The 22,834-nt window shown below is 47.0% G+C and overlaps 1 protein-coding gene across 1 annotated transcript in view; it reads left to right on the top strand.

Moving 5' to 3' along the window:
• Window positions 1-22,834, top strand: part of PRKCA (protein kinase C alpha) — a 298,449-nt gene that overhangs the window by 104,269 nt on the left and 171,346 nt on the right. The window lies entirely within an intron of this gene.

Here is a 22,834-nt window from a genome sequence, read left to right as displayed (position 1 = left end):
AAAGCAAACGCCGATGTGCTATCTCTCCGGGCCCGTTGGGTTGTCTTTTGTCTCCCTGCTCAAAGCAGTCACTGAGTCTCATGGAAAGATGGAATTTTGCACTAGAAGGAACCCCACTTCAGGGCTTCCCTGCCATTCCCATGTCCCTTAGAATAATACTCTGGGTAAAGAGAAGATGAGTGAGTGTCCTTGTGTCAGTTGTCAAACTTAAAGAATCAGGACTCTTTTCTGACTCCCACTTCTAACTAGGATCATTTCAGTAAAAGATGCTTCTGTGGACCAGAGTGATAGTGCAAAGATGGGGAGGGTATTTGCCTTGTACATGGCCAACCTGGATTTGATTCCTGGCATTTCATTAGGGTCCCGAGGAGTGATTCCTAAGCATAGAGCCAGGAATAACCCCTGAGAGCCATTGGGTATGGCCCCCAAACAAAGCAAGATGCTTTTGTGTGTACCTGTCAGTCAGCAACACAACCTTTATTGTACTTCATGGAAAGAAGGTGGGATTAGGGAGGTTGTTTTTGTTTTATGGCCATACCCAGCTTACTCCTCTGCTGGGGTGTAGGGGACCATATGGGATGCTGGGAATTGAACATGGGTCTGCCTCATGCAAGGCAAGTGCTCTCCCCGCTGTACTTTAGCTCCTTCCACAACAGACAGAATGGAACTATCCCCCACTTAGGTATGTTTGCAGCCGAGTGATTTTAACTATCACCTGTTGTATGAGAGGTGGAATGACATCGTCATCTGGATTCAGGGGTGTCCCAACTGTAAAGGTGACAGAAACAGCACCCATCTGGAAATCTAGTATGTTCTAGTATATTCCACCCCAACCTGATCCTCCCCACAGTGGCAATGTTGAAGCCGTCACTTGCAGGTCCATGCATGGTGCTCCATTCTGTGAGCTCAGTGCTGTCATGAACCAGCGAGGAAGCTGCCACCATCTCCTGCACCGGACCCCATCTTAAAGAATGAGGCCTGATGTTCCCCGAGGCCCTGCTTGCCATCACGAATTTCAGGCTGAATCTGAGCCCAGCAGCCTTACGGGGGGGGGGGGGGGCGGGGGGGGGAGGGGGACTGGGGAGATGTCAGACCCAGGTCTAGCTCCTCCTTGTTATACCCAACGACTTGGGGCTTTCCGATTTGAATGTTCAAGAGCAGAGCTGGTATGGAACCACAAACGAACCCGTTTGTTTGCTTGCTTGTTTCTGTAGCCTTGTAAGAAGTGCTGTTTTTGTCGGCACGCGTGTGAATTCTTAGGCTATGTAGGTCACCGGAATAAAGTGATATCTAAAATATTGATGGGAGGCTCAGCAAGATCTACAGCTCATCGGAACAGAGCCTTGACTCTGAAATGGAGCAAAAACTGAGCATGAGCTACAAGCCACCCCAAGTGCTGCATCCCGCTCTATGGGACCTCCGTGGACTCCTTGGAGGCCCCTGCAGTCATTGTCACATGCTTTATAGATTGATGATTCACTGCGGGTTTACATCTGATTAGAGGAGATGGGGAGGACTGGAGTGATAGTACAATAGTAGGGTATTTGCCATGCACACAGCCAACCTGGGACGGATCCAGGTTCAATCCCCAGCATCTCATATGGTCCTGGAGCCTGCCAGGAGCGATTTCTGAGCTCAGAGTCAGGAGTAACCCCTGAATGCTGCTGGGTGTGGCCCAAAAATTAAAAAAAATAAAAATAAAAAGAGGATGGGGGAAAAGAGGAAGTGAACTGAGCTGGCACCTGACCTGGGGTTTACATGATCTTTTTTGCTTTTTTTGGTGGGTTACACCCAGCAATGCTCTGGGATCACTCCTGGTGGTGTTTGGGTTGGGGCTGGGAGATATGTGGCTTTAGGGATCAAACCCAAGCTGGCTGTGGGCAATACAAACACTTTGACCCACTGCACTGCCTTCTCGGTGGAGATAATGGGCAGGAACTGGATGTGGTTCTTGGACTGAGACTTTGAATCTCATCTGTCTATGCTATGTTCTCATTCTTTGGGGCTCACTTCCGCTTGGGAGTAATTATAGTAGACTTTAGGGCTGCCTTGGGGGGCTCTTCTGTTCTCACAAAAGCACATGGGAGGATGCGGCTGGGTCCATATCTGCTGTTCAAAGGGGCGAGGATATGTCTGCATGCGATGGACTTCTCTGGAAAGAGGAATCAAGTTCACCTGAAAGTCTGTGGATGGGTGTGAGCTAGAGGTTTTGGTTTCCTGGAAAATTCCTCTCCATACCCTGAGGATGCTGCCTAGGGCTGTGATCTGGTAGATCACTCACATCTTGGGGCTCTAGTTCTCCTAGAGATGTTTCTATACCCGGGGTTCGGGGAGCACATTTTCAGTAGCCTTTGTTGGGGACTTGGTAGCTGTAGTCTATTGGCGATGCTGACCGGCTCCCTCTTTACCTATTGTCTAGAAAGTTGTTTTCTGGCCTTTCTCAGATGCCAACCTGTGTCTCTGCAGGGTTCTGTGGCGGGCAGGACAGGGTCCACTTGCTGCGTGGCCCTGTCTGTGGGCTCTGGGTAATCCATCCGAGGCCTCTGGAGATGAATCATTCATGAAGGCAGGTTTTCCATCCCTCCGGCTGGGTGCAAGCTTTGCTGGCGGTGTTGAGTTGGTTTTTTTTGTTTTTGTTTTTAAATCCACCATTGCTTTCTGATGGTTTCTGGGACTGTTTTTGACACCTGAAGCTCATATTTGGGGTGCCCCACCACTCTGCCCCCAAGTTCGATGGATATAGCTGTCAGGCAGTGTTGTAAGGAGAGCCACCAAGGAAAAGTCTTGTCTCCTGGGTGGCCCAGAAATGCTTGGTGGTGCTGAATATTGTTGTGTGTTGTGTGCATTTGTCATGCCGTAGCTGTGGTCCTTCCTTTACTTGGTGACAAATGTTGTGTGTTTTAATTCATTCCTTTGAGACTTGTTTTACCCAGTTTCAAACTCTTGGTATTGATGGAAAGGGTTCATGTGTGAGCACAAAAGTATGCATTAGCACCAGAGTTGGTGAGCTAAGTCAGGACACCCCCATACCCAGCCTGTGGGCTTCAAGTTGGTTTTGAACTGTCTCAACTTCCCTGGGATTGGGTTGGGCACATTTTGAATCCTAAGTAAAAGGTCATGGGCACCTCAGAGTGATGGGAAGGGTGATGAACATCCTAGCTAACCCTTTCTTTTCTGGACATGAGGGGTACCGAGAATTTGAGTGCAGCTCTAATTATTTCTCATTGCTCTCTCTGCACCTTGGTGACTCAGTTATTGAGGCTTAGCGAACTCATGTATGAGGCAGAAAGCCCAGAAATGAGGCCCAGGGAAGTAACATCCAAACAGAAAATATGCATATATTTTTGGTAGGTCTCCTCAGCACTGCTCATACAGTCTGGGGGCCCCACTAGCCAGTGAACGGCTGAGTATAAGGACCCCAAGTTCACAGTGTTGCTTGTGTTGCTCAGGCCCTCCAGGGGCTTGAGTGGGGAAGTACTCAGGGCTATATCTTGTCATGCTCAGGAAACATACAGTGTGGAGGATCAAGTCAGTGGTGACCTACATGAATCCATCACCCTATTTCTTTTTTTTTTGTTTTTGTTTTTTTGGGCCACACCCGGTGATGCTCAGGGGTTACTCCTGGCTATGAGCTCAGAAGTCGCTCCTGGCTTGGGGGACTATATGGGACACCTGGGGATTGAACTGCGGTCCATCCAAGGCTAGCGCAGGCAAGGCAGGCACCTTACCTCTAGCACCACCGCCCGGCCCCCCATCTCCCTATTTCTGAGATGAGCACCAAAGACTTAGAAGGAACCTGTCTGGCTCTTATCCTCAGACCTGATTCACAAGAGGACTGGGGGCAGTAGGGGAGGGGGCTGGGTGGACGCCTGCAAACCATTCAGCTTCTCAGAGCCAAGGGTTTCATCTTTGTCAGCCTTAGGTGCCATGTCTGTGAGCATCACTGGTCTCTGTCTGAGAGTCCAGATCATCCATTAGTCTTTAATCTCTCCCCAGAGATTTATCCCCAAAGCAAGAATAGGGGTCTTCAGTTCAAGGAATGAAGCTTGCCCAAAGAGCAGGAGAATGTAGTGAGGGCAGAGAAGGAACCATTGTGACAATGAGATTAGGAAATGATCACTTAGGAATAGAAAAGGTGCTGAAAGGAGATAAAGTGATAGGCATGATACCCCTTGAGTGACAGATTGCAAAGCACGGTGTCTAAAAGGGAAGAGGGAGAGGGAGAGGAGAAATGACTGTCACAGAGACAGGCGGTAGATGGCAGGGGGAAGAAAAATTGGGGACATTGGTGGTGGAAAATGTTCACTTGGTGAAGGAATGGGTGTTAGACATTGTATGACTGAAACTCATGGACATCTTTGTAACTGTATGTCACTGAGATTAAATAAAAAATTTTATATTAAAATAACAGCACAGGTAAAACACTTTAAAACAAAGAAAGAATAGGAGTGTCTTCTAATCAATGATGCCTGATTGCTTCATGGCAAGTCACAAGCATATTACCTCCACAGACCACAAACACAGTTACTGCTTTCTAGAAAAATTCTGTTTCCTGGCTTAGAGTCATAAAAATGCCCTCATAGTCTTTTACTAACAGGATCCTCCTGGATGTTTGCTCCTGGTACCATCTAGAAATGATTACCTGTGGGGCAGGAGGGGCCTGTCCTAAGTGTGCCCTAGAGGCACACACATGGACATCTAAGAATTTTGGTGTGTGCAAGTCTGTCGATCATGTCACAAGGCAGCAGTAGGAAATGGTTCCCAGAAGGTCAGTATTACAAAGCTAGGTTGATGGCTGGAATACAGTCAAGCTGGGTTGACCCCTTCAATGAGAGGGTGATCAGTCAACCCTCTGGGGTTCCTCATGCCACACACCTTTCCTATTCTCCTTGCCCCACTCCATTGCACTCCTCTGTGCCCAGAAGGAAATGGCCCAGCAGCCAGTGGTGGGTTGGGGCTTCATTTATCTCAGCCACTTCTGACTTGTTTCTCTGAAAAAACCGTCAAACCCGATCAGTACCTTGAACCATGTAGGTTAGCCAAGCAGTTTGATGGTTTTTATTAACCCTTATGCTGACCCTTTGTCGACAATAAAGCTGATGAAGAGGCCCTGCGGTTCGTAATAGACTCTCTGCTCCCATCCCCACCAGATCTGCCCGGCTCTGGTATGGTGGCCACAGACCACAGACCTCCAGCCACTCAGTCTTACCAAGCCTGTGGTTTCTAGGACTGAATCTTCTAGAAGGTTTATTTCCTTTTGGGTTTTGACACATGTATGACAACTTGTGTCCATCAGGCATTGCTTCACTGCCCTAAAAATCCATCAGTTCTTCCCTCTCCCCTTCTTTCTACTCCCAGCAAACACTGACCCTATTTGCGTTTGGTGCCAGGGATCAAATCCAGGGCTTTAAAGTGTATCACCTCTGAGTCATACCATTGGCCCCAAGTATGGATCACTTTATTTTTCCCACAGCTTTGTATCTTCCAGAATGTCTTGCAGTTTGGAACGAGACGATGGATCGCCTTTAAGAGGGCATCTTGAACTTATCTGTGACTCCTGGCACCACCTCTTTCTTTCCATGACTCGATCACTCATTTCATTTTAGTGTTGAATAATATACTCCATTGCTCAGTCTTTTTTTTTTTTACCTTCAGAGCTTCCACTTTTGGCCAATCTGAGTAGAGCTGTTATCTGCTAGTTTTGTGGGGCAATATGTTTTTAGACTTTGGGGGGACAGAGCCAGTTGCACAATTGGTCAAGCCCACATGGTCGAGGGGGCTTCCTTATAGACCATCTGCCAATCTTCCAAGGTTTTCTACTTGCATTGAGTGACACTAGGCCACTCCCAGCCTTGTCCAAATTTAGTTATAGGAGTTTGGACTGTTCTGATACACGTGTGGCATTGGTTCATGCTGATTTGTGACATGCTAATCATCACTGTGAGCATCTTTTCCTATTCTTTGGGTAACCTGTCAGATATCCAATTCAGCTCTCACTGAGTTTTAAGAGTTCTTCATATCTTTTCAATGAGTCCTTTATCCAATGTACCTTTTGCAACTGTTTTCTCCCAATCTGTGGCTTCTCATTTTCCTGAAAGTGTCTTTTGAGGGCAGGAACTTTAAGTTCGAATAAAGTCCAGGTCAGCCAGTTTCACTCATGAGTTGTGTTTCCAGAAGCTAGGCCACAACTTCAACCGTTTTCTTTCCCCCTGTTAATCACCGGCGGTGCTACCAGTTCTTTCATCTGAGTCTATTAAAGCTTTTAAAAAGAGACCATTGATTTTCTTATCTGGACTGGCAGAAACATGGTTTGTTACTCTGCCCATAACTTAAGTAAATGAATGACTAGAAAACGTGCAATTAGTCCAGTCCACAAGGATTTAGTGTGTGTCGAACACAGAACGGACAGCTCAATTTACCTTCTGGGTCCTCATAGAGCTTTAATTCAGTGGGCTTGTTGGAAAAACTGAAGAGAACTTTATTTCAAAGCAGCTCTGAGAAGTTGGATTTCTGGAGTCATCCTTACCCTGATAGCAAGCCTGGATGATAGTGGACAAGGGCTGAACTGGAATTCCCAGTAGACTGGGCACTTATTATGACCATGAACCAGGTGTTATGACAAAGAGACTGTTGAGTCTATCCTGTAATCTCACTTCCCACTTGGGGTAGGGATTTTGTTGACCCCTTGGTAGCATTTAAGAAGATTTCTGGGGCTGGAGCCATACCACAATGGGTAGCACCCTTGCCTTGCATGTAGTCAACCTGAGTTCAATTCCCAGCATCCTATATAGTCCCCTGAGCCTGCCACAAGTAAGCCCTGAACACTGCTAGGTGTGGCAACCCCTTCCCCAGCTCCTTCAATAAAGTTTTCTGGAGTTGTTTATTTTCATGTGCTCCTACTTAATTTTTGTAACTAATCTCAACGTCTTCAAGAAAAATCAGCTCTTGGCATGTGTGAGCCCAGTTATGTCACCAGCACATCAAAAGTCTTCCTTAGGGCTTTGCAAGGGTCGAGAACACATTTTTATACATGGATATCTGAAAGGGAATGGCTGCATCATTGTCAGGCCACCCCACCTGCTGCTGTTTTGTTGATTCACTGCTATGGTCAGAGCCCCTATTTGAAGAAATCCAGAGCAGGATGGCCTCAGAGAGATTGAAGTCTGCTGACAAGGCCATGCCTGTGTCTTTGTTTCTCTTGTAGTCACAGGGGGATATGGTGGGAACTATGTGGTAGAGACGTGTCCCTGGGAAGCTGCTCTGAGAGCAAGCTGGGGGCTCTGTGTCCTTTGGGGACCAACTCAAAGCTGCACCGCCTTCAAAGCCTGCCCTACTGCCGGGGGCTCCAGAGAAGCTTCTCTGGGTTTCTGTTGCTTTGACTGGTTCGAACTGTTCCCAGGAAGTATTTTCTTATGTCACGGTCACTTTCTCTCTCTTTTATGTCTGGATGTTTCATTCAAACTCAAAACACATTTTTTTGGACACACATTTTTCTTTTTTAGATTAAATAGCAATCATGACTTTATGTGTTGAGCCTTTAAAGAAAAATGGAAAATGAAATAGCTTCTGCCACTAAAAAATGGCTAATTATTCCACCCTGTAACAATCTGAAGTTTCTTTTCTTCCTTTTTTTGTTTGATGTTTTTGTATTTTAGGCCACAACTGGCGGTACTGTGTGCAAGGCTTAATCCTGACTCTGCTCAGGAGATCACTTCTGGTCACCACCAAAGGTGGTGCCAGGGATAAAACCCGGGTTGGCTATGTGCAAGGCAAATGCTCTACCAGCTAGTTTGTCTATCATCTGTCTCTCCTCTTTTTTTTTTTTTAATTTTGGTGTAAAGCACAGACATCTAGAAACCTCAGTGCCCACACCTCTCCGGGGTCACCAGTGGCACGTACACATTTGGGCTTCGATAAAGAGGATTAGTATGGAGACTCCATCGTCACCTCTTTATGAAAACATAAAAGTAGGCTGCAATGATCATATCCTCACTTTAAATCAGAGACAGCTTTTTGGTATGAGAAAGGGAATTATTCATTTTTATTACAGAAAAGAAATTTCCAACTGAAAGTGAAACTATTTGAACAAGGAGGAGACTATGCACTAGAGAGATTTATGGGGAGCTCCACACCCCCCAGCCCTGGCAAAGCACAAGATAAAAACATCTCCTGGGGCTGGATCAATATTATAATAGGTAAAGCACTTGCATTGCTCATAGTCAACCTGAATTCCACCCATCCCCAGCACCTCATGGGATCCCCAGAGCAGCATTGGGTGTGGCCCCAAACAAAGCTACACATGAGGCATCTCTTGTCTTTCATCACCCCTCTGTTTTTCATTTCCTTTGGACAGGAAAAGTGAAAATGACAGTGAGTCCTGGGACACAGGTGGAGCCTTCACTGTGCCCAGAGGGTGCTGGCCTGGGCCCCATTTCTTTTTTTTTTTTTTAAGAAAAATTTTACATAGTATTTTTAATAAATTTGTTTGTTTAAAAAAACATTCCCATCATCAGTGTCCCACACCGGCCTGTACTCTAGACAGGCTTTCTACTTCCCTCATTCAGTCACATTTTGTTATGATGGTTCTCAGTGTAATTATTTCTGTGACTGCACCCATCACTCTCTGTGGTGAGCTTCATGTCATGAGCTGGACCTTCCAGTCCTCTATTTTATCTCTGAGAATCATTACACAAATATCTTTCATTTTTCTCAAAACCCATAGATGAGTGAGACCATTCTGTGTTTATCTCTCTCCCTCTGACTTACCATATTTGCCGGCGTATAAGACGACTAAGCGTATGACGACCCCCTAATTTTGCAGTTAAAACATAGGTTTAGGCCTATATTTGCTGTATCAGACAGAACGTTCCTGTGCTGCAACTGTATGTCCCACAGTGAGCCAATCACAACAAGCAAAGGTTCAAAGGTTATACTGTAATAGACTTCCTCTCTGACTCTGGCCAATCTGATCAGGCTTTTGACAGTGTAGATTTGGTCCAGAACATTGTCTAATTTGCATGCATCAAAAGCCTGCTCGGATTGGCTGAGTTAGAGAGGCGGTCTGAGCAGCCTTGCAGTGATTGGTGCAGGATCGAGTTGGAAAATGCATTTTGCGGCAATATTCAGACAATTTTCATTTAGTGGCATATTGAAACATTTTTCAGGATATACTCGGCGTATAAGACTACCTCCGATTTTCGGTTGACTTTTTTGTTTGTTTCAAAAGTCGCCTTATAAGCCGGAAAATACGGTATTTCACTCAGCATAATAGATTCCATATACATCCACGTATAGGAAAATTTCATGACTTCATCTCTTCTGATGGCTGCATAATATTCCATTGTATATATCTACCACAGTTTCTTTAGTCCAACCTTTATGGAAAGTGACATGGAGATTTCTCCAAAAGCTAGAGGTTGAGCTCCCATACGATCCAGCTATACCACTCCCAGAGATATACCCTAGGAACACAGAAGTACAATACAAAAATCCCTTCCTCACACCTATATTCATTGCAGCGCTGTTTACAATAGCCAGACTCTAAAAACAGCCTAGATGCCCCTCAATAGATGAATGACTAAAGAAACTATGGGTCCCATTTTTGATGCCCATTCCCAGCTTCTGTCCCTTGACTTCATTGGTGCTGCCTCTCCTCTTGTCTCATATCTTCCAGGCTTCTTGTGGTTGTAGAGTGGCCTAGCACCCTTAGTGGGACATGGATGGCTCCTCAAGGAGAGGGTAGCCTTCGTCTCTCCACGTGTCAGGAAGCGCTTCTGCCTGAGGGACGTCTAGAAATGTCAACGGAGAGTGGAAATTCCCAAAACACCTTCCTGGAGCCACATGCCCTTGTGCAGAAAAGACCCTGTAGGCTCTGCCCCAGCCTGATTTCCCTTCCAGTCTAGATGCTGCAAGCTCTGAGCAGCATTGGCCCCTATAGTGCAGTTCAGGCCTGGTGGGCCAGGGACTTCTCCAGTACTAGAGTGTACCCTTTACTTCCTGCATTTTGCTTTGTCTGCTGACCTGGTGCTCCATCCCTGCCACGTTTCGGGCCCCCATCAGGAGCACTGGCCAATGCCAAGCTGTGTGTCTTGTGACAACAGTAAATAATACATCACAAAGGAAGCCCGGCTGCTGTGTGCCAGACCAAGCCTGTGCTGGGCTTGCCGACAGATTGCGACTGGTACTGACAACTTGTCCTGACTCCCGAGCTTTGATCCTTGTGTGCTGTCTCTTAATTAGCTACGTAGCTCCCCCACTGGGCAGTCACTGTCTTGAACTGGCCATGGCTGGTGGAGAAGAGAGCTGGCAAAGTTGAGTCTGGGAGGGAGGGATGGAGGGAAGATAGGCCGGAGAAATGCTGAGCAGAGCCAGGCTCAGTAGCCTTCCCTGGTTATAGGGCAAAGCAAAGATGGGGCAGGTCGTGACATTTGAAGGGGCTCTTGGAAGCAGGGTTTGAGCCACCCCCAGTGGTGTTCAGGACATGACTCCTGGCTCTGTGTTTTGGAGCGTCCCCTGGTGGTGTTGTGGGGAAGCACACGTGGTGGTTGGCATTGAACTGGTGTGATTCACTGAAGAATGCAAGGCAAGTGTCTGGCTTACCCAGTGTATTGTATCTCTGGTCCAAAGGAATGAATTAAATGTTTTTGTGTCTTTTTTTTGTTTTGTTTTGTTTTTTTGCCTTTGGAACATGATGCAAGTGGAAATGGCTTTTAATAAATGGGTCAAAGAGGGGCTGGAGCGATAGCACTGCAGGTAGGGCGTTTGCATTGCATGTGGCTGACCTGGGTTCCATTCCCAGCATCCCATATCCTAGCCTGCCAGGAACAATTTCTGAGTGCAGAGCCAGGAGTAACCCCTGAGAACTGCTGAGTGAAGCAAAAAAGAAGGGAGGCAAGATCAAGGCCTCAAGTTTGAAGTTTTTGCTTCTACTTGTGTTGCTTTCCCCCATTACACCCTTGCTGCACTCCTTGAAAAATAAAAGGGGGGAGAAGTCCTGATATTGGACATGGCACCTAATTAAAAAAAAAAACGAGCTGATTTTGGGGGTCACAGGAGTTCTGTGTGCAGGACAAACAGCTATGGAATCACTTAAAGGAGTCAGAGAGGCCAGGAGAACCGGATGTTATCTGCCACTCAATTTGGCCAGCAAAGCTTAAACTTAGTCTCAGCCCACGAAGCAGCTTCTGTGGTGGGCAGGCAGGCGGCTGGGCCCAGCTCTGTGCTGCTGGGCTGTTAGGGAAGCCAGAACACAGGCAGCCCTGCCTCAGGCTGTGTGGCCTTATGCAGAGCCAAGATCCTGTTTGCACATTGTCATTTTCCTCAGGTGGAGAAAGTTTAGTTGCTGTCAGGCATTCCCGCAGAACTGACCTCAGGTTTCATTCCCAGCTGAGTGTGCTGTTAACCCTCAGGCAAGCCAAGTGTTGGCCAGGTTGAACTGAAGTGATTTAGGGAGGTTTGAACTCAGATCCCTGGGCTTCCTCTGTGTAACTTCACTCTCCTACCCTCTCCTCTGCACTGCTAGGCAAAGACAGCATTTAGAAATATGACTATGCTCTTCCATGTGGGATGGGTAGCCAAGGCCAGACCAAAACTGTACTTGATTCTAACTCCGAGTTTCCCATTCTCAGGTGCCTTCTGATGAGGCTGGAGTTTTCCTTGGCATCAAGGCAAAGTTCTTGAACTTGGGCATGCAGGGGTGGAGATGGCGAGTGGATGTCACCCGTATTGGGACCAGGCAGAAGTCTTGTTCCCTGAGCAGTTTCATCCTCCTCTTTATTGGGGGGAGGAGCAGGGTCAGCTGCACCTGCACCTATGGCTCAGGGTGGTATTTAGAGACCATAAGTGATCCCTCTTCCCTCTTTACCCCTCCTTCCTCTCCTCCCTCTCCTCTCCTCTCCTCACCTCTTCTCACCCCTTCAGCCTCAGGTCTTCCCAGCTGGGGCCCACCTGCTGTCTATAGCCTTTTGTGATTTGGGCTGGGAATTCTGGTGCCTCTCCCTGTGGCCACCTCAGGTAACTGGTGTCACTCCCCTGGCACGCTGCTTTTCTCTGGTCTCAGCTAGGCACCCCCAGAGTGGGTCCTACTCCCTGCTGCAGCAACTTCCCTTTCAGGAAGGGCCCCCCATGTGTTCCCAGTTTTGTGACAATCAGACTCCCTCTGTCCAATTGACCTTTTTTGGTCCCTGCTGTACTTCTCATCCAGTTTTGATGGTGGGAAAAATGGGGACCTCACCATAGCCATGGCAAAACCCCTGAGGGCTGACCTTGGACTCCCAGTGTGAACTGTGACCCCCATGATTTGCAGTTCTCTTGTAGCACTCCTTCCCTTTTATCTATCTCTCTTCCCCACCTCTCTCTCTCTCTCTCCCCCCTCAATAAAAGCACTTATTAGAGTATTCTGAAAACTCTTGTACTTTCTGTAGCCCGTCGTTCCCAGGCGGCCAGCCCAATGCAGATGACCCAGTTTTATACAATTAAGAAATCCTTTTTGGAGCCCGGGATATGGCTAAGTGGTAGAATGCTTCGCTTGCTGTGTGTGGGTTGAGGGGGCAGAGGATTTGGGGGGCTGGGGGAGCCAGGGTTCCACCTCTGGCATTGCAGGACACCCTAGATCACACCCCTGATCACCCCAGAGAGAAGGGTGAGCTCAGGAGGGGTCGGCAGTGCTGTGATCTGTCTTCTGGTTGAACGCAGGGTGGGGCCTCCAGCCTGCTACTGCCCCCAGGAACTGTACCTGCAGGGAGTGGTCAGTCTTGTGGAGAGGCTGTGGCTGCTGTGAGGGCTGGGAAAAGCCTGAGGTATGGTAGACAATGGCTGAAGGGAGGAGAGTGCATGACCATCAGCAGCTCAAAGCATGCAGGAGGGATGGAGGGACCTAAGCTGGCACCTTCGAGAGCCAATTTCTCCTCCTCCAGATTTCAGGGGTGCTGAAGGCTTTGGCTGGCCCTGATAGAGCAAAACTTTTTCCTCTCTCTTTAGCTGAACTCAGCTAAAGGGCTTTCTTTTCTCATCTGTGACTGAGCCCACAGTGCAGCTCTTAAATGGTGATTATTTTTTTCCTCCACAGTCCTACTGCTGAGCGTAGCTTTGACAGAGTTTTTAGGTTTGGTTGGGATTAATCCTAAACTCTAAAGTCACATGATTCATAGTAGGAAAAATATCTCTAGTTGTTTCTAGATATCTCTTGAGGTTTCTAGATATAGAAAATAGTGACTTTGGGGCCAGAGCAATAGTAACTCAGTTGGGGTATTTGCCTTGCATTTAGCCAAGCCCAGATTTGATCCCCAGCATCCCATAGGGTCCCCCAAGTACCATGAAGTATGCCCCCCAAAAGAAAAGAATGACTTATTTCTTGGTTTCCTGCCAGTGGCTTTGGCAGGGTTTGGTGCTGGTAGGGTACAGGGTGGCTGGACAGTTCAGTATAGTCCTTGGGTGATGTTACCCAGGTCAGAACGATTTCCTCAAATCCATAAGCAGCCTTCAATGGGGACCCAATGGGGTTCCCAACACCTGCTTTCTTAGGACACTATCACCACCATCCCAGGGTTAGCTGGACTCCCAGACCTTATGATTTCCACTTCTGATTCCTATGGGAGCTTAGGAACACTGGAGCAAGCCTAGTTCTCCTGCGCCTGAATACCCAAATCCTCCCAGCATTTGCCAGCAATCCATGGTGTAGGTCGCAAGTCCCTTTCAGACGCGCCCCCCCCCCCCCTGCTTGAAGGGCATCTGATTCTTTCTGTCCACTTGGCTTTAAACAATCTAAACCAGAAAGAAGTTGCCACTCTAATATGGGTGCAGACTTTTGAGCCATATTTCGGGAGGAATCTAAGCATGAGTTTAGCCTTCTCCTCCTCCATTCCACATGACCCATCTCTGGTAATGGCACCTCTTCTCCACTCACTGAGTCACATGATCTCCTTGTTGTCATTGTCATATAGTCTTTTTGTCTGCCCCTTGTCACCCCATGCATTCTTTCTGCTGGGTTGAAGCCAGTTGTGGGACTTTGCATTTTCCGCTGATGTAGAGTCCTCTTGAGAGGGTCCAGTTTGTGGAACCAGAATTGTCTAGTTTTATAAGGGGGGGGCATCCTGGGAGTTGGTCAACCAATGCTCAGACAGTATCTGTATTGTCTAGCCCCTCTTCCTGCCACCGGAGTCTTGAATCCAGAACCTGTCACCCCATCTCAGAATACTTGAAATACTTGATCAACTGACCTCATCACTGTCCTAAAGATGTTTTACGACTTCTTTTTATTATAATAATATTTTTATTTAAGCACCATCTAAGACTTTTTTAAGCGAGAATGACTCGTGAAGCCTTGCAGGCTCTTGCAGCTTAGTACAATGAACATGTTTTAAATAATACTTTCAGATACTTAGCATCAATAGTTAAGACCATTGAACGTTGTAGATGAATGAAAAGAAAAATATCATAAAGGAAATTTTCCTAGCCAGCACTCTAGCAGCAGGCACCACTGTGACCTGTGTCATCCCCAGGTATTCTGCCCCACTCCATGTATTAAACACAGACTCAAAAGCCTCTGCAGGCCCGAGCAAAATAGCACAGTGGGTAGGTGTTTTGCCTTGCATGTGGCTGACCCAAGTTCAATCCCTGGCATTCCATATGGCTGCTGAGCCTGCCGGGAGTAACTTCTGAGCACAGAACCAGAAATAACCACTGAGCACTGCCAGATATGGCCCAAATCTCCGTCCCCCTCCCCCCCCCAAAAAAAGGCCTCTGGGTCTTCAAACTCTAAAGAGCGATTTGTATTTATTTTTCACACTACATTCTTTTTTGGGACACATGATCTGGAAAAATGACATCTTCACTTGATAAAGGATTTACTAAAAAGAAAAAAAAATTATCTGTTGCTTCTCTGACCCTTTTTCTGCCTCATGTTCTTATTTGTGCAAAATTTTCCTAGTTTCTTTGTCTTGAGAATTTCCCCTTGCTCACTGCTATTCTCCTTCCCCAGGGCATTTAGAATCCCTTGGACACCTTTGAATTTCCTTGTTGGAAACTTCTGGCCTCATTGCTTTGTAATTATGTTGTGTTCTACATCCTGGATGCTTTATGAGTTCCCAACATACTTGATAAAAAAAAAGGGGGGGAGGTAATTAGCGTACTCTGACTTCTTTTGAATTGTTCTCCCAGATAAGCTGAGGTAAATTTGCATAATAATAGGAACAGATTTTGTTGCATAAGGCCTGTGTAATCTTGGGAAAAATGAAAGAACTTATTTATGGAAACTTTCTGCATGTGTTTATCTCTAAGAATTAAAAATTACCACTGCGCCGTGGCAGCCCTTTCATTTCTGAAGGAATCTCGGCCATCCCATGTTGACTTCTCTGGCACCCTTTTCTCTCTGACTAAACATTTTGGCTTCCTCCTGTCCCCACGCCCAGCGCAGGCCAGCCTTGGTTGAAAAGTGAAGCCAAACCAGAACATGAAGTCTGAAGCCCTTTTTCCCCTCACTCATAGGAGCTTTGGCACGAAATAGCCAGAGCAAACAAACAGAAAATAGAACATTTGCTCAAGACTTCACTGAGCATTGCCTGGATTATTACATACGTGTGGGGCTTGCCGCCACCTAGCCATGAAGTTTCATGTTCCATCAGGGGCTGTGTTTGCACCCCCTGTATGTCTCAGTGTTTTGCGTGCCATGATTTTGGCAATAAGTGCCCCTGCAGAATTGGCTGGCAGGATGGTGTCCCAAGGCCACATGGCCTCTGCTAGCTGTGGCCTCACTGTTTATTCCACTTTCCCAAATCTCCCATGAACTTGAACTTCACTCTTAGAACCCATGCCTGGAGATGCATCTATGTTTATGCATGGACTTGAAGTCCTGGGAGAGATCAAAGGACTGGAGGGGACTCTCAGCTTGAGACTGCAGGTGTTTCTTGAAGGATCAGCCAAATGCGGCGTCATTTTGGAAGAGGACTGGATAATGATGAAATCACAAAGATGAGGTTGGGGCAGAGAGATGGTACAGGGTTAGGACATTTTCTTTACATGTACCTGATCTAGGATTGTGTCCCAATATTTTTGCATATGGTTCCCCAAACCCTGCCTGTAATGTTCCCAGAAGTGAGCACAGAACCAGGAATAAGCCCTGAGCACAACCAGGTATAGCCCGAAAATAATCAGAGAATCATACCGAATAGATACAGCCTTGCCCCTGCCCTCAATTTTCAAACTTGTAGCTTGGTGACTAGATGGGAAAGAAGCTGACTCAGGACAAAGTCCTGACTCATCAGAACTTTGACACTCAGGACAAATGACATGACCTCACTCTCCTATTGGTTCTTTCCCAGAGGCCTCCAAAGAGCCTCTGAGAAGCCCCTATGGAAAGTTCTCTGAAATTATTCCATTACAGAATCTCCAGTTTGCTGCTGTTGAGAGAGTCTGACTTTCCTTGGTGAAGGTGACTGTGGAAGGTGACATCCCTGAGCACTTGGGTCCCTGCTATCCCTAGTGTTAGTTTTCTGGTCCAGTGGGAATATACTTGGTCTCCTTATGGAAGACCAAGGAAATGTGCTATGCAGTCAGCAAGCATCATTCAAAGATGTTCAGGACTGGGATTACAATGGCAATTATTAGCTCATATATTAAACAGGACACACACATACACACTCTCTCTCTCTGTCTCTCTCTCTGTCTCTGTCTCTCTCTGTGATCCTAAGTTGGATCTTCTGATTATACCTTCTGTATTGAGACCTTTAAGAGTCCTGACTTTATTAAACTCATTTATAAGCATGAGCAAATGAACCTACCAATGGCCCAGATAATTTTACATCGTACAAATTTCCATTCTGTATCAGCAATTTAAAAATAGTATAGGTTTAATAGCTTTGCTTGTAGTTGCCAATCATGGGGAGGAGGCTGGGGGGCTGGGGTGTCTCATTCTGCCCTGAGAAGGAAGAGAATTCTGATTCATTTGTTTCATGCTCACCTGGGCCTCTGTCTTGGGGATCCCAGTGCTCTTTCTGAGCAATGCTGTCTGGGGAAGCCCTTTGGGATAAAGGCCTTGGGATGCTCAGTCACTCTGGTTTTGTTCACATCACTTCCTTGACTCTGAATTGACTTTCCTACCAGTTTTGCCTGAGGATTGGACCATTTTTGCAGTCCCCAAGTGAAAAATGGATTCACCCCATATACACACACCCCAGTCTGTATACTTCAGGCTAATGGGGTTAAGCTGAAAGTCAGCGGGTTCACATGCTGTGGGAGTCCATTTCTCACTTGCCTCCAGCATGGAAGCCTAGTTCTGATGTACTTTATTCATGTGGTTGTAGAGGTGGTGGGAATTTTGACTAATAAGGGTCCTAAGTGTGGGGGCCTCCTCCATCCTCTCAAACTTGAGTTCTTCATGCCTGTGTTCTCAGGGTCCTTTATTTGCTGCTCTAGATGATGAACATGGTTTCCATGTCCCTGCATGGGCAAGTCACTCCCAGGCCATCCCTAGATACAGAGAACAGGAGCCACTCTAGGATTGGAAGGTGGATGGGCAAGAAGGAAGGAGCCTGAGCTTTCCTGCTGCCTTTTTCCATCTCCTTCCCTCCTTGAAAGACTCTAAAATTCCAACCAAAGGGATTCCAACTTAAAAAGTAACATGGAAGAAATGAACCCATGTGAGCCCAAAAGGAGAGACTGGGTCTATTCAGTGGTAATTCACTTTTCCAACAAACTCTACCCAAGAGGGCCTGGAAGGCACAAGATCTGAGAGGAACCTGGCTTTGCAGGCATGCAGAGCATGCCAGGGCTGTGGGCGTGCAGATTCGGGGCTGGTTCTGCCCTTGGAAAGGCATTTGGCCTCGTAGTGTTTGAAAGTGAGGGAGAGAGGAGAATTCTCCAGATCATTTTGAAATTACATTAAGCACTGCTGGGGCTTGGGCTGGAAATCAGAACCTGGGATTTCCCTTCAAAAAGCGATTGCCTGAGTCATTAACATTTGTTGTTTCTCCATCAGAGAGACCTTGGCCTGAAGTATTGAGTCTTGGTTGTGGTGCATAGCTGGCTGGACTCAGGGAGGTCTGTGGTTGAGGTGGGGTGCTAGGAGATCAGAGCTCAAGGGAGAGGTTGAACCCTTCCATGAAGTCTCATGAGCTGCTCTTGTCTGTTCTCCAGCTACCAGTTGTTCTTCCCCCCGGATTACATACTCCTCTCAGTCTGCTACCTCCTTTTTATCCATCAACCCCAATTTGTGGGTGACCCTAGAATCCTCCCACCCTACTCCGTGAAGTCCCCACTCCCCATGATGCAGTCGGCTATCAGCTGCATTGCTGTCCACAGCTGACTTTTCACCCCTCATTTTAAGTCCCACTTGGTGGCCCCTCACGGGTATGTGTGTGATCTGCCAGCCTGTGGTACTCTACTGACCTAAAACTGTGTCAGTCCCTGGATGTTTCCCTGCATCCATCCTCAATTGTTCTTGGTCCTTCCATTCATACGTATTACCCCCCTTCACCAACCCACCAGCTTCCCTAAGTTGCTAGTAGTACTCATGGATGTAAGACCAGAGAGCTCACACAAGGCTGATGGGCACCCACCCCGCAAAGTGCAGGTGATGTAGTGGTAGGAATTCAGGAGCATGAAGATTTTTGGGATTGCTGTGGAAAATGAAGATGTTACAGGGCTTTGGATTCCAGAATGGGATATTGGGTACAAGAACTCTGCCTGCATCTGCCTGTGGTTTCTGTTCTCTCTCCCTGTCTGATGACAATCTAGTCTGGGTGGTGAGCAGAAAAGGCAGCACCCACAGAGTGTGTGGTGACCTGTGAGGGAAGGGGACCGAGGATATTTGGTTGAGGATGAGTCTCCAAGGAAGTGGAGAGAAGGGACACAGTGCCGGGTTGCTGGGGAGAGCTGAGTGTGATTTTGAGTATTCTTGAGGAGCACATGTTTGCAGATTGGGAACCTTCCTCAAGAATGCCATCCCTTTTCTGGCAAGATATGTTGGTTTCCTTCACATGGATCTCGTCAGATGACTGTTTTCATTATCACACATCTTAAACCAATAATTTTTTTTAACATGCAAATAGAACATAAGCTCATTTTTTTCCGACACGAAGCCAAAAAACTGTTCCCTTGCCTTGGAGAGTTCCATTTCACTGTTCTAATGAGACCTTACCTTTCACAAATCCCTTCCAGCTAAGCAAAACTTAATTAAAACCATCTTACATGATGGCTAGGCAGTTATGGGGCTTTTAATTTTTTTTTATTTAAATCATGTGATTTACAGTTATTCACAGTTGGGTTTTAGATATACATTGTTTCAGCACCAATCCCACCACTGGGTCAACCTCCCTCTACCAATGTTTCCAGAGGCCATCCTATGCCCCCATACTCTGCCATCATACCAGGCCCATTTTAAATTTTGGCTGTTCAAGATTGAGTCTCATGATTTTATTGTTGACTCTGTGGCTTGAATTTTTAGTTCTGTCCTTATCCAAAAGGCCCCTTTGGTCCCTGTCCCCCATTATTTTTTATTATGCCTTTCTAATTTGTTTTTGTTTTTTTTGGGGGGGCCATACCTGGCAGTAGGGGACCACATGGGATGCTGGGGATTGAACCCAGGTTGGCCACATGCAACAGCCCTGTCTGCTGTGCTATCACTCCATTCCCTGTCCCCCTTTATTTTAAGGAAACTTGAGGAAGCTCAGAAGACGAGACCAGTTTTCTGTTTTCCACCAAGTCAGACTTGGGGAGTGGATTCTTAGTCAACTCCATGACTTGTTACATAATATGCATCCCCACCTATCCACCTTTCAGGAGCCGGCAATCATTGCGCCTAGGGTCTATTTTGACTCTGACTCGAATTTGAAAGGGTGTGAACTTGAGACTGGAGTCTGAGAGGAAATCCTTTATCAAGGAAAAATGGGAAATGATCCATGTCACAAAGTCTTTTCCTCCTCCACAATCGAGGGCAAACAGGGGAAATCCCGTGGCAGGTGGATGAAGTGGCAGAGTGACAGGCTTTAGGAAAAAAAAACTACACATCCCGCATCCATTATCTGTGCCTGGGGCTTTGTGCCTTATGCCATCTCTCTGTCCCTGGATGTAGAATTCCAGGCAATGGCAGATTCTTTTTCTTGGCTTTGTAACTCAGATGTGAGCACAGGACCTTCCTTCCCTTCTTTTCTCCTTACCCCTTTCCTCCTTCCCTCCTTCCTTCCCTCCCTCCCCTCCCTCTCTTTCCCTCTCACCTTTCTCCCTCCTCCCTTCCTCCCTTTCTTCCTTCCTATCCACCTCTCCCTTCCCATGTGGGAATATGTGGGCCTCAAGTGTTTTTGCAGCTCATGCCTAGACACAGGGAAGCTTTGATCCCCGGTAGCAGAGAACCAGAGATATAGTTCCTCATTTGAAACTTGCTCTCTGTTCTTGGGCTGAATCATAGGTGAGTCCTCAGTTTAAGTTCTTGGGAAGCAAGCGCCCTGCTTGCTGTATGGGGACCCCACAGTAGATATGGGCCAACTTGCTGTCCCTTTTGTTATGCTTGTTTCTCTGAAGAATAGACTTTCTGGCAGGTGCAAATGGTGTCAGGGATTCCCTCTAACTGAAGTCACTCTTGGGTTTGACCACAATTTGGTGATGGTGTTGTTACCCTGCCATGGGCACCACTGCCCCCCCCCATCCCATATGGTGGGCAGTAATAGAACTCTTCTCCCCTCTGACCTGCAAGCTGTACCCTGTACTTTGTCTCCAGGCCACCCACCCACCCCCTTGTGACCTCATTTCCTAGGACCAGCCATGATGACATCATGCAGCATTGCCCTGAGTTTTTCAAAGACACTAGCAAAAAGTTTTCCAGTGCTTTTCCCTCAGCTCATAGGGTACTCTCGGGAGCCAATGGGTGTAGTGCCTTGTTGGTGATTCTGGCTTCTGGGGTATTGATTTCCTCAGGCTGACACTGTGTTCCCTGAGCGCTCCCAATACACACACACACACCATCCCTCACAAGAATGTGGGAACTGGCTTTTCAGATGTGGGGGTGCCTCATCTCTACCCAGCATCACTAAGGGGATGGGAGGGTCCATTCTGCCGAGGCCAATAGCATCATAGGCTTCTGCATCTCAGTGACCCTCTCTTCTTCCTTTCTGTTGGATGGTTATGCCCCATCCTGCCCAGTTTGGTCATAAATCAGAAGAAGCTATTGCAACCCCTAGGTGGAAGAGAGGCAAAGGGGGAACCTTTCCAACCCCCCATCCCCTGGGAATTGTACAAGCTGTGAAGGTCTGTTGTGTCTTAGGAGAATTGAACCAAGACTTATTTTGATTTGAAAACATGCTGTAGAGACCCTTCCAGCTGGAGATATGTAATTACACAGACAGGCAAACAGACCTGGAATGAAGCCCTTTACCCAGCCCATTGTCCTTCCAAAGGGGATCAAGGAAAGTGGGATTTAAGGATGGTATTCGCTTGAAGGCAGAGGCCTTTACTGGTGATTTTTACCCTGAGGTGCTCTCACATGCATACACTTGGACCTTCACTGGTTCATCTGATGAAGGCCAGCAGTGATGTTTGCACAGGAAAAGGGTCCAAGGTGTAAGTGAAACTCTCAGGCCTTCCTTTCCCATTAAAGCACCCCTCAGTTGGAGCACTGAGGAGGGCAGAGTATTCCCAACTTTCTCTCTCATATCTACATGAGTGAATAAGGACTTAGAGCTCAGGAGAGTGAATGGCCAAAGTGGGTTTGTGGGCCTGGGGACTGGCCCCCTAACTTAGATGGCTGGTAGGCAGAACTACTCAGGACCTCCTCCCACATTTCTGCCCCTCAGTAGCCCTTGCCCCAGCCCTATATAAAGTCTGAGGCTTCCCCTCCAAGACACAACCTCTCCTCATTCACCTTTCTCTGCCCGCGACCCTCCTTACATATTGTTTTCTGCAAAAAAGTACTTTTCTGGAGCAGAGCAATACTAGAGTGGGCAGGAGTCAGAAACAAGTATTTGAGCCAAGAGTCTGGGAGTTTCAGTGTCCCATGGAGACTCAGGACTCAGCCACACTGCCTAGGGTGTTGATGTGTGTGTGTGTGTGTGTTGTGTGTTGTGTGTGAGTACCGGCACTGTATGATCCTCAGCATGCTGCTGTCCTACAAAGGAATACTGCTGGGGGATGGCATAGGCCTTTGGAGCTTGACCTCAAGCCTTGGGGATGGGCCATCTAAATTATTTTCTCCTGTATCCCGTACTATATATTAACTAGCAGTGGCCAGTGATATAGCTCAATGGAAAAGTGCTTGCCTTGCATGTTTGCACGTATGAGGCCTTGGGTTTGATCCCCAACACCACAACAGAAGAAAAATCAAAGATTTTTCAGGGTTGCTTATTTCTATAACCGATAGTTCTGTATTGATCTTCGGGTGTTATTTAGCAAGTCACATTGGACATGAAGGTTATTGTTGGGGAGTGTGTTGGGGAGGGGGTTCTTAAGGAGTCCCCAATTTGTGAAAACATCTGCTCCCTGACTTTTCTTCATTTGAGGGTTCATTTCTATCAATTGGGTCTGTATCTGGATGAGTTAGGAGTTCTGCTGGAGAAAGTCTGTCAGCCACATTTAGGAATGGCCATCTATTATTTAGAACAGTGTTAATATTTTATTCCCCCTACAGGGGATAACATTTATAACTCTCTCTTGTGTGTGTAGAACAGTGCAGAAGGTTTTAAATACTGGTTTCTTGTTTTATCCTGTTTTTGCCCCCATCTTCAGAGAAGAGTAACTGTGAGTCAGGCTAGTGTTTCTTCAGCCTTTTTGCACCCACAGGCTGGTACTGCCTGGCATGCCAGCCTATGGATCATCTTTTAGAACCAAGGTACCAGTCTGGTGGGTTTCAACC

This window comes from Suncus etruscus, chromosome 1, assembly GCF_024139225.1.
Source record: "Suncus etruscus isolate mSunEtr1 chromosome 1, mSunEtr1.pri.cur, whole genome shotgun sequence".
Classification (NCBI taxonomy): Eukaryota; Metazoa; Chordata; class Mammalia; order Eulipotyphla; family Soricidae; genus Suncus; species Suncus etruscus.
This window is presented reverse-complemented; position numbering and strand designations above follow the sequence as displayed.